Raw genomic sequence first — 11,104 nt, 5'->3', positions numbered from 1 at the left:
TATTGGTTTTATTCCTCTGGAAAACCCAGACTAATACACTCCAACATGAGGCAGATAGCCATAGACCATCGTCAAGGAACAACAGTGTAAGGAGGATTTAAAATAGAAGGGGGGCTTCCCTGGTGGCGCAGTGGTTGAGAATCTGCCTGCCAATGCAGGGGACACAGGTTCGAGCTCTGGTCTGGGAAGATCCCACATGCCGCGGAGCAACTGGGCCCGTGAGCCACAACTGCTGAGCCTGCGCGTCTGGAGCCTGTGCTCCGCAACAAGAGAGGCCACGATAGTGAGAGGCCCGTGCACAGCGATGAAGAGTGGCCCCCGCTCGCCGCAACTAGAGAAAGCCCTCACACAGAAACGAAGACCCAACACAGTCAAAAATAAATAATGAATTAATTAATTAATTAAAAAAAAAAACCAATGACCAATTAGAAATACAAAGGAAGAAACAATTCAGTTTACAATAAAAGAATTATTTTTAAAAAAATAGAAGAGAAGGGGAAAAAAAAAAACCTATGAAACTCTGAGAATGGGCAGTCTTGTTTATACACTTTTAGCATAAACTAATAGGCTGGTTTCTAACCAAGAAGTCAGTGCTGGCAACCTGGGCCTAAGCAGACAGACTAGGGGTACACAGAAAACCGGTTCAGCAGTTTTGTGGGTCCTCCAGAAAACCTTGGCAATTGGGCTGTGAAGCACAGGAGACAGACTGTCCTGCGTGAGGCTTCCTGCTCCTTCCTTCCACTTCCCACGGGCACGTGTCCCAGCCTCACTCCACGACAGGCCACGAGATCAGATACCGGGACAAGCAACACAGCACAGCCCCAGCCTCAGTGCGCTTTAATTTTCTCATGTCTTAATGACTCTCACCTTTACCACTTAAAGAATTGAGTCTTGTCCCAAGTTAGCATAAGGAGTGAAGGAGACTCAGCCCTCATCCCTGACATTCTCCTTCCACACTTTCTTTGATGCAAAACAGCCTGGCCTCCGGCACCAGCCTGAGCTGGCTTTGAACCCCAGTCTTAGGAGGGTTCCCTAGATGCAGCCTCAGGTGGGGTCTAGCACACAAAGGTCACCAGCTCATCCCAGCTAGACATCCCCGGCTTTAACACTGAAAGTCCTGTGTCCCCAGGAAAGCTGTCAGACAGGAAAGCTGTCAGTCCAGGCTTATGACAGAGGGAGGGGAGGGACTCAGGGTCAGATTGTGGGGGGAGGGGAATGAGAAGTTAAAGGCAATACAACCCCGACCCCCAAGGGCTGCTTCTGGAGCTGGGCTGGCCCTTCAGCATGGACACCCTGATCAGTCAGAGGCAGGCTGCCCTCAGAAGGGCTGTCACCGTAGGCGAGGTGGCCCCCTTCTCTGACGGGGCTGACAGCGAGCTGACAGCAGCTGGGGCCACAGGCCTCTGCTGAGTTGGAGGAGGGTCTGGATGGCACATTCCATCCTGCTTTAAGAGCTGTGGATCTCAGGCAGGTTACCCCACCGCTCTGAGCCCAGTCTCCTCAAACAACATCGTTTTTCCTACCTGAAAAGGGTGTGGGGAGGAGAAATCTAAAAAATATAAAGAAAGTGACTAGAACATAATAGGACCTCGCCAATGGGGTCGTTTCCCTCACTTCCACCTGGCTTTAGGACCTGAAATGAAGGTGATAATGAACAGGGTTGTACTAGTTTATCATAGTAATGATAATAATAGCAATAGCCAGTCTTTATGGGGCCCTTACCTTGCATGCTTGGTATTATTCTACGCACTTTGCATATATGAGCTCATTTGATCTTCAAAACGGCCCTGGGAAGCAGGTACTATTATTATCCCCATTTCATAGATAAGGAAACTGAGGCTCAGAGGCACTCAGTAAGTCATTGACGTTTGCAAGAGTAAGAGGGAAAGGGATGGTATTTACGTTGAGTATTCCTTTTTCTTTCAAGTGACAGAACTCAGGCTAAAGCACCTTTGACTTAGAAGAATAAAAGTTAGGCAGCATCCAGGATATATAAAGAATTCTTACAACTCAATAACAAAAAGACACACAAGCTAATTTAAAAATAAGCAAATGACTTGAGTAGATATTTCTCCAAAGAAGATATAGAAATGGCCAAGAAGCACATGAAAATATGTCATCAGGGAAATGCAAATCAAAACCGCAGTGAGAGTTGGTGGGAATGTAAATTGGTGCAGCCACAATGGAAACAGTATGGAGGGTCCCCAAAAAACTAAAAATAGAGTTGCCATATGATCCAGCAATCTCACTCCTGGGCATATACCCAGCCAAAACTATAATTCTAAAAGATACATGCACCCCTATGTTCATAGCACCACTATTCAGAATAGCCAAGACACGGAAACAACCTAAATGCCCATTGACAGAGGAACAGATAAAGAAGATGTGGTACATATATACAGTGGAATATTACTCAGCCATAAAAAAGAATGAAATAATGCCATTTGCAGCAACATGGATGGACCTACAGATTATCATACTAAGTGAAGTAAGTCACACAGAGAAAGACAAATATCATATGATATCACTTATATGTGGAATCTAAAATATGACACAAATTAACTTATCTACAAAACAAAAACAGACTCACAGACATAGAGAACAGATTTATGGTTGCCAAGGGGGCAGGTGGCAGAGGGATGGATTGGAAGTTTGGGATTAGCAGATGTAAACTATCATATATAGAATAGATAACAATGTCCCACTGTATAGCACAGGGAAATATATTCAATATCCTGTGATAAACCATAATGAAAAAGAGTGTGTATATATATGTATAACTGAATCACTTTGTTGTAGAAATTAACAGTAGAAATTAACACAACATTGTAAATCAACTATACTTCAGTAAAATTAAAAAAAAAAATAAAGTGTACAATCCAATGGTTTTTAGTATTTTCACCACAATCAATTTTAGAACATTCCTATCCTCCCTGCAAAGAAACCCAGTACCTTTTGCCTATTACCCCTAATTCCCCACCTTTCCCAACCCAAGGCAACCACTAATCTACTTTCTGTATCTATAGATTTCCCATAGATAGAATCATGAAATAGGTGGCCCTTTGTGATTGGCTTCTTTCACTCAGCATGTTTTCATGGTTCATCCATGTTGTAGCATAAATCAGTGCTTCACTCCTTTTTATAGCTGAATAATATTCCATTGTATGGATGGACCACATTTTGTTTATCCATTCATCAGCCATGGATGTTTGGGTTGTTTCCACTTTTTGCTATTATGAAAAATGCTGCTATGAGCATTCGTGTGTAAGTTTTTGTGTAGACATCTTTTTTCCAACCTTTTGGGTAGATAGGAGTGGAATTGTTGGGTCCTGTGATAATTCTATGTTTCACTTTTTGAGGAGCTTTTGGACTGTTTTCCAAAGTGGCCGCACCATTTTGCATTGCCAGCAGCCGTGTAGGAGGGTTCCAACTTCTCTACATCCTCACCAACCCTTGTCATTATCTGTCTTTTTGATTCTACTCATCCTAGTGGGTGGGAAATTGCACCATTTTTTAAATTACCCTTTACCGAACACTTAGAAAACACCAGCGACTCTGCCAGGAATTTTCCATGCACCGTGACATTTGTCCCTTTCAACAGTTCTATGAAGCAATTACTTTTATTCTCCCTCTTTTACAACAAATACTAAGACTGCGAGAGTGAACAGGTGTGTCCATGATCACTCATCTTAAGCACGCAGGTCAATTGCTACAGCTGTCTGCCTCCCAGTTACCAGCTGTAAAATGGGTATAATAAAGAACAATAGCCACTCAGTGTGATGTGAAAATGGGATGAAATAATATGTGTAAGTGCCTGGCGTTCCCTCACTCACTCATGCATTATGCATCCAACAAGCATTTCTTGAGCATCTGCTATGAGGCAGGTGGTGTGTTGGGCACTGTGTAAACTAGAAATGTATTCCTCAAAGTGTGGTCTGCAGACCAGCAGTATCAGCAGCATCAGGACACTTGTTAGAAACACAGCATCCTCCCTCCTGAATCAGAACCTGCATTTTGCCAAGGTCTCAAGGTAATTCATCTGCTCACTTAAGTTTGAAAAGCACTTCATGACAGCAGCGAGTCTCAACCCAGGCTGCTGCCCATCCAAATCACTTGTACAATTTTTATTTTTTATTTTTTTAATTTAATTTTTATTTTATATTGGAGTATAGTGGATTTACAATGTTGTGTTAGTCTCGGGTGTACAGCGAGGTGATTCAGTTATACATGTACATATATCCATTATTTTTCAGATTCTTTTCCCATATAAGTTATTACAGAATATTGAGTAGAGTTCCATGTGCCATACAGTAGGTCCTTGTTGGTTACCTATTTTAAATATATTGAAAGTAGTGTGTATATGTTAATCCCAACCTCCTAATTTATCCCTCCCCCCACCTTTCCCCTTTGGTAACCGTAAGTTTGTGCAACTTTTAAAACTAGAAATGCCAGTCTCTCTTCCCCTCACACTCCGCTCTCAGATTCTGATTCAGCTGATCCGACCTTCCTCTCCTGGTGCAGGGATCCAGTTGTGTGTCAGAGTCGGGAACCTGCGCTGGAGACTAGGTCGTGCATGGCTTCTCCTCTCAGAGCTTTCTGTACGTGAGCAACCTGGCTTTGTACCTGGGAAAGTGGGGGTCAGGAGACTGGAGAAATAATCTGAGCAAGAGTGATGGGGTCTGGACGGAAAAGAAACAACAGACCCCAGAAATGTCTAGGAGACGACCCTGGCAGAACCTCACCAAGGGGCAGTGATGACAATGATGGTGACTGGGTGACTGAGGAGGAGCCGGTGATACCATTCCAGGAAGGGGGCAGTGGTCATGAAGATAAAGAATATGGCATATGGACAAGCAGAGTTGGAGCGGCCTTTGGAATAGCCAAGGGGTGATGTGTTGCAGGTAACAGGATAGGCAGGTCTGATGCTCAGCAAAGAGTTGAGGGATAGAGACATGAACTTGGCGTGTGAGGACAAGACCTTTCAGACCATGCAATGATAGCCTTTTTCTTTTTAGGATGTTGGGATGCCACATTAGGCTAGGTTCTGCAGATGGACCTGTAAGGGTGTACTCTTACCCTTGTCTGGGCCACAACTCATCTGGTTTCCTGGAGAAGCGGTACATTTCTCAATCAAAACCTTGGACCTGGGCAGGAATGCCTGAAGAAGGGAGATAAGAAGACATCCTTTCTCTCTGGTCTAGAGTCTGGGAGAGTAAAGGGTGCCCTGGAGAGCTACCTGCTCACATGTAGTCACATTAAATATATATATATATCTATGAACCAGGGACCTTCACCTGGGTAGAGGCCCAGGGAAATTCTCACTCAGGACTGAAGGGAAAAGGGTTTCTTTGAAGCATCATTTGTGGTGGAGGGGTTGGAGGTGATCTGGGTGTCCATCCATCACCAGGAGGATGGATAAATGAAATGGGGCAGAAACCCACCTCTGAGGACATAGGTGCTAAGTGAACCAAATGACATACAGAGCAAATTCTTCAATCTAATAACATCCATGGAGATTAAAAATCCATGAACAGACAAAACAACACTACCTATTTTCCAAGTATGCATAAAAATACAAGGATACCCATTGTTATAGACTAAATGTTTATGTGCTCCCCAAATTCATATGTTGAAATCCTAACTCCCAATGTGATGGTATTGGAGGTGGGTCCTTTCGGAAGTAACTAGGTTTAGATGAGGTCCTGAGGGTGAGGTCCCATTATGGGATTAGCATCCTTACAAGATGAGGAAGAGAAACCAGCTTCTCTCACTCTCCACCATGTGCGGACACAGTGAAAAGGTAGCCATTTTTAAGCCAGGAAGAAGGCCCTCACCAAGGACTAAAACTTGGTCTTGGACTTCCCAACCTCCAGAACTGTAAGAAAGAAATGTCTGTTGTTTAAGCCACTAGTCCATGGCATTTTGTGATAGCAGCCCAACCAGACTAAGACATTCATCAAACATTTTAAAGTGATTGCCTGTGGTGGTCATGAGGAAGGGGTGTAGAGGAGAGAGTGCAAGTGTGAAGTGGAGATAAAAAGAGAATAAATAAATAAAGCAAAAAAGCAGCCTCCCGTAGAACAATGATGAAAGTATACCATGAATTGTGGAGTAGGATTAATTAAATTCTCCACTTTTGATGTCTAAAGATAAAACTGGAAGAGGGGTGGCCCTGCATGCTCTTGCCCAATTGGTGCTTGATCTGTGACAACGGGTGAAGCCAAAAAGTGAAGGCACCTAAAACCCTCTCTTCATAGGAATCCTCATGGCATGGGACAGACCCACAGATCCTGGAGAACAAGTTGGTTCTTGTGGTATCCAGCTTCCAAGATGGTCCCCAGTGATCCATGCCTCCTGGCATTCATGTCCCTGTGTACTCATCCCCCATACTGAATCAGGGCTGGCCCTCTGTGACCAATAGAATATTAAGGAATTGGACGTGTGTGACTTCTGAGGTTAGATAAGAGGCATTACAGCTCCTGCAATGACCACTTGCTCTAGGGAAAGCCAGCCACCATGCCATGAGAACACTCAGGCAGCTCTATGGAGAGGCTCACCGGCAGAGAAGCCGAGGTCCCCCAACCAATAGCCAGAAAGAGCTTGCCAGCCATGTGAGTGATCCACTTTGGAAGTGGATCCTCCAGCCCCAGCCAAGCCGTCAGATGATGTAGCCCCAGCTGATATGTGAGTGCAACCACAGGAGAGCTCTCAAGTGAGACTGTCCATGAGATGCCTTTCTCTATTCCCACCCAATGGAAACCAGGAATATAATAAATGATGGTGTCACATCACTACATCTTGAGTTGATTTGTTACCTAGCATTAGATAACTCACACAGCTCTGTTGGTTCAGACCTTGTAAGCCAAGCTGTTTAACTTCTTTGGTCTTGTTCTGCTTATTACCCTTGAGTTTTTCCTTTGTATGTAGCCCCATATTAAGAAAGCTTCTCTTGTCAACTGTGCTTTAGGAAAGCCAAGGGGAAGGGATTGTTCACTCTTAGGTCAGAGATTTGCAGGAAAGCAGGCCCTTCCTGACATGCCCCAGAGGAGGGGTGAGCAAGAATTCCAAAGAAAAGAAAACTCAGACAGAGACCAGGTGGCTAGATACCCCTTCCCGTCAGAAAATTCTCCTCTCAACAAAAGACTTGTATGCAGAAAACTATAAGACACTGATGAAAGAAATTAAAGATGATACAAACAGATGGAGAGATATACCATGTTCTTGGATTGGAAGAATCAACATTGTGAAAATGACTATACTACCCGAAGGAATCTACAGATTCAATGCAATCCCTGTCAAACTACCAATGGCATTTTTCATAGAACTAGAACAAAAAAATTCACAATTTGTACGGAAACACAAAAGATCCCCAATAGCCAAAGCAATCGTGAGAAAGAAAAACGGACCTGGAGGAATCAGGCTCCCTGACTTCAGAGTATACTACAAAGCTACAGTAATCAAGATAGTATGGTACTGAAACAAAAACAAATATATATCAATGGAACAGGATAGAAAGCCCAGAGATAAACCCACGCACATATGGTCACCTTATCTTTGATAAAGGAGGCAAGAATATACAATGGAGAAAAGACAGCCTCTTCAATAAGTGGTGCTGGGAAAACTGGACAGCTACATGTAAAAGAATGAAATTAGAACACACCCTAACACCATACACAAAAATAAACTCAAAATGGATTAAAGACCTAAATGTAAGGTCAGACACTGTAAAACTCTTAGAGGAAAACATAGGCACAACATTCTATGTGACATAAATCACAGCAAGATCCTTTTTGACCCATCTCCTAGAGAAATGGAAATAACAACAAAAATAAACAAATGGGACCTAATGCAACTTACAAGCTTTTGCACAGCAAAGGAAACCATAAACAAGATGAAAAGACAACACTCAGAATGGGAGAAAATATTTGCAAACAAAGCAAATGACAAAGGATTAATCTCCAAAATATACAAACAGCTCATGCAGCTCAATATCAAAAAAACAAACAACCCAATCCAAAAATGGGCAGAAGACCTAAATTGACATTTCTCCAAAGAAGATATACAGATTGCCAACAAACACATGAAAGGATGCTCAACATCACTAATCATTAGAGAAATGCAAATCAAAACTACAATGAGGTATCACCTCACACCAGTCACAATGGCCATCATCAAAAAATCTACAAACAGTAAATGCTGGAGAGGGTGTGGAGAAAAGGGAACCCTCTTGCACTGTTGGTGGGAATGTAAATTAATATAGCCACTACGGAGAACAGAATGGAGGTTCCTTAAAAAACTAAAAATAGAACTACCATATGACCCAGCAATCCCACTACTGGGCATATACTCTGAGAAAACCATCATTCAAAAAGAGTCAGATACCACAATGTTCACTGCAGCACTCTTTACAGTAGCCAGGACATGGAAGCAACCTAAGTGTCCAACGACAGATGAATGGATAAAGAAGATGTGGCACATAGATACAATGCAATATTACTCAGCCATAAAAAGAAACAAAGTTGAGTTACTTGTAGTGAGGTGGATGGACCTAGAGTCTGTCATACAGAGTGAAGTAAGTCAGAAAGAGAAAAACAAATACCGTATGCTAACACATATATATGGAATCTAAAAAAAAAAATGATTCTGAAGAACCTAGGGGCAGGACAGGAATAAAGACGCAGACGTAGAGAATGGACTTGAGGACATGGGGAGGGGGAAGGAGAAGCTGGGATGAAGTGAGAGAGTGGCATTGACATATATACACTACCAAATGTAAAATAGATAGCTAGTGGGAAGCAGCTGCATAGCACAAGGAGATCAGCTCTGTGCTTTGTGACCACCTAGGGGGTGGGATAGGGGGGGTGGGATAGGGAGGGTGGGAGGGAGATGCAAGAGGGAGCACATATGAGGATATATGTATACATATAGCTGATTCACTTTGTTATACAGCAGAAACTAACACAACATTGTAAAGCAATTATACTCCAATAAAGACGTTTAAAAAGAAAGAGAATTCTCCTCTCAGGGCTAATCTGGGAGACTCTGGGTTTTACTTTATTAAGGCAGGTAGCACTGCCTTTCTGGTATCTCTAGGCTTAAAGTAACCATTTAAAACATGGGGCTGGATGAACTAACTCTGGGAAGAGAGTGTTTCCAGTGAGTAGAAGCAGAGACCTGAGCCCTGGAGAAAAGCAACATTCAAGGAATTACCTTTGGAAGAGGAGGCAGGGAAGGGAATAGGAGAGGATGAGAGGTAGGATCAGAGTTAGGGCTCCAGAGGGTCTTGGAAGCAAAGGGAAAAGATCTTTAAAAAGGGACATTTCTGTAACAAACAGACAAACAAGAGGAATGGATCTTATTTGCTTAAAAAAGAAAGGAAAAAGGCTTGAGATGATGACAGCTCTGCAGTAGTCCGGAAGGAAGGTTAGAGGCTTCAAGGATCCAATAAATGTGATCCTTGCCAGTCATGCTTCTCAGAGTTCCTCCTCTGGACCCAAATGACCCGGACAGTCACCACGACCCATCATCACACAAGCATCTACTACCTTTCAAGAAGGTGATGTCATTTCCCCATGTCTGTTTCTCGTCTTCAGACAAGGCACAACTCTAGAAATTGCTGAATGCACAGTTTTAGCAGAAAGATGGGCTCTGTCTTCAGCCCCTATTTTCCCAGTTGCTGTTCTCTTTTGTTTCTGCTCACCCTGTCTCTGTGTGAACACTGAGATGTCATTGAGCATCCCCAAAAGAGGGACTGCACTCGACGTGCTGAACCGTCCCTGGAGGAATACACAATCATCTTCAGTGAGCGGAGGACAATAAGGAGGTGTCCTGTTACATAATTGAGGAGACAATGTCTTTTAGACTCAGTCTGGTTCACTTTTCACACTAAATTAATCTTAATAAGCATCTGCTTTGAGTAAAGGAAGTTTTGTGATAATTCAACCGTGACCTCTGTAAAAGTCCAAATGATTTCACTTTAGTCTCCCAGCCCCGAGTATCCTATTGAAATGGTCGTCTTTATTTCATGATCATCAGCATGTTAACATGAGCTGATTAATCCCATCAACCTAACTACACAGATCGGACGCAGCCCAGGGCTATGACATCATTAGCTTTGGGATGCGAGCACAGAGAATGGCAGACGGGCCCAGTCAGCTGGTCCCACAGGTCATTTGATCCAGGCTCCTTGTTTCTAAGAATTAAAAGCAGATTCTCCCTCCAGCTTGTTCTCTGGCTCCGAGATCCAGGTAAAATTGTCCCTACAAGGGAATCACTGGGACATATGTAACAGGGGCCCACTGAGCCTTCATTCTCCCATGGGACCATTTGTGACCAAGCAACTGAACACTCAGCCAGGACTTAGGACCCAGCACCCCGTGGGTCTCAGTGGCCAGCATGATCTCTGCCAGCCTCTCTTTATCCTCCTCCATCATTTCTGAGCACGCCTTCCTCATGACTGCATCACATACTTTCTCCAAAGCGGGAGCCCCTAACAACCTGGACATTCGTGTCCCTGCCACCTGGCGGCCATTGCTCCCAGCTTCTGCATCCTAATGATCTTTCCGGAAGTTTCTCTTCCCACCATATACAGGCTGGGTGAGAACGTCAGTCAAGGAGTTCTGCCTCTTCTCAGCTTGAAGCGTGATTCTGGGACGAGCAGCATCAGCATCACCTGGGAATTTGTAACAAATGCACATTCTCAGGGCCCTCCCCACACCTGCTGAGTCAGAAAGTCTGGGACTGGGGCCCAGCAAGCTGTAAGCCCCCACAGTGGCTCCATCGTATGCCATTGCCAGAGGTAGGCACGTGAGCCAAACTACTCTGTTGGCCATAAGTCCATAGTTTACATTAGGGTCCCTCTCCCTGTTGCACATTCTATGGGTTTTGACAAGTGTATAACGACATGTATCCACCATTACAGTATCATACAGAAGAGTTTCTCTGCCCTAAAATCCTCTGTGCTCCACCTAGTCATCCCTCCATGTGCTCTGGTTTAAGCCACTTGTTTGTGATAATTTGTTACAGCAGCTGCTTTCTCCCTCCCCCGGACTTTGGTCTGGAACAGAGTGAGGTAACTCGGAAGAGGGCTGGGGCCAGTTGTCCA

The sequence above is a fragment of the Balaenoptera physalus genome (assembly GCF_965194825.1).
Source record: "Balaenoptera physalus genome assembly, chromosome: 5".
In the NCBI taxonomy this organism is placed as follows: Eukaryota; Metazoa; Chordata; class Mammalia; order Artiodactyla; family Balaenopteridae; genus Balaenoptera; species Balaenoptera physalus.
This window is presented reverse-complemented; position numbering follows the sequence as displayed.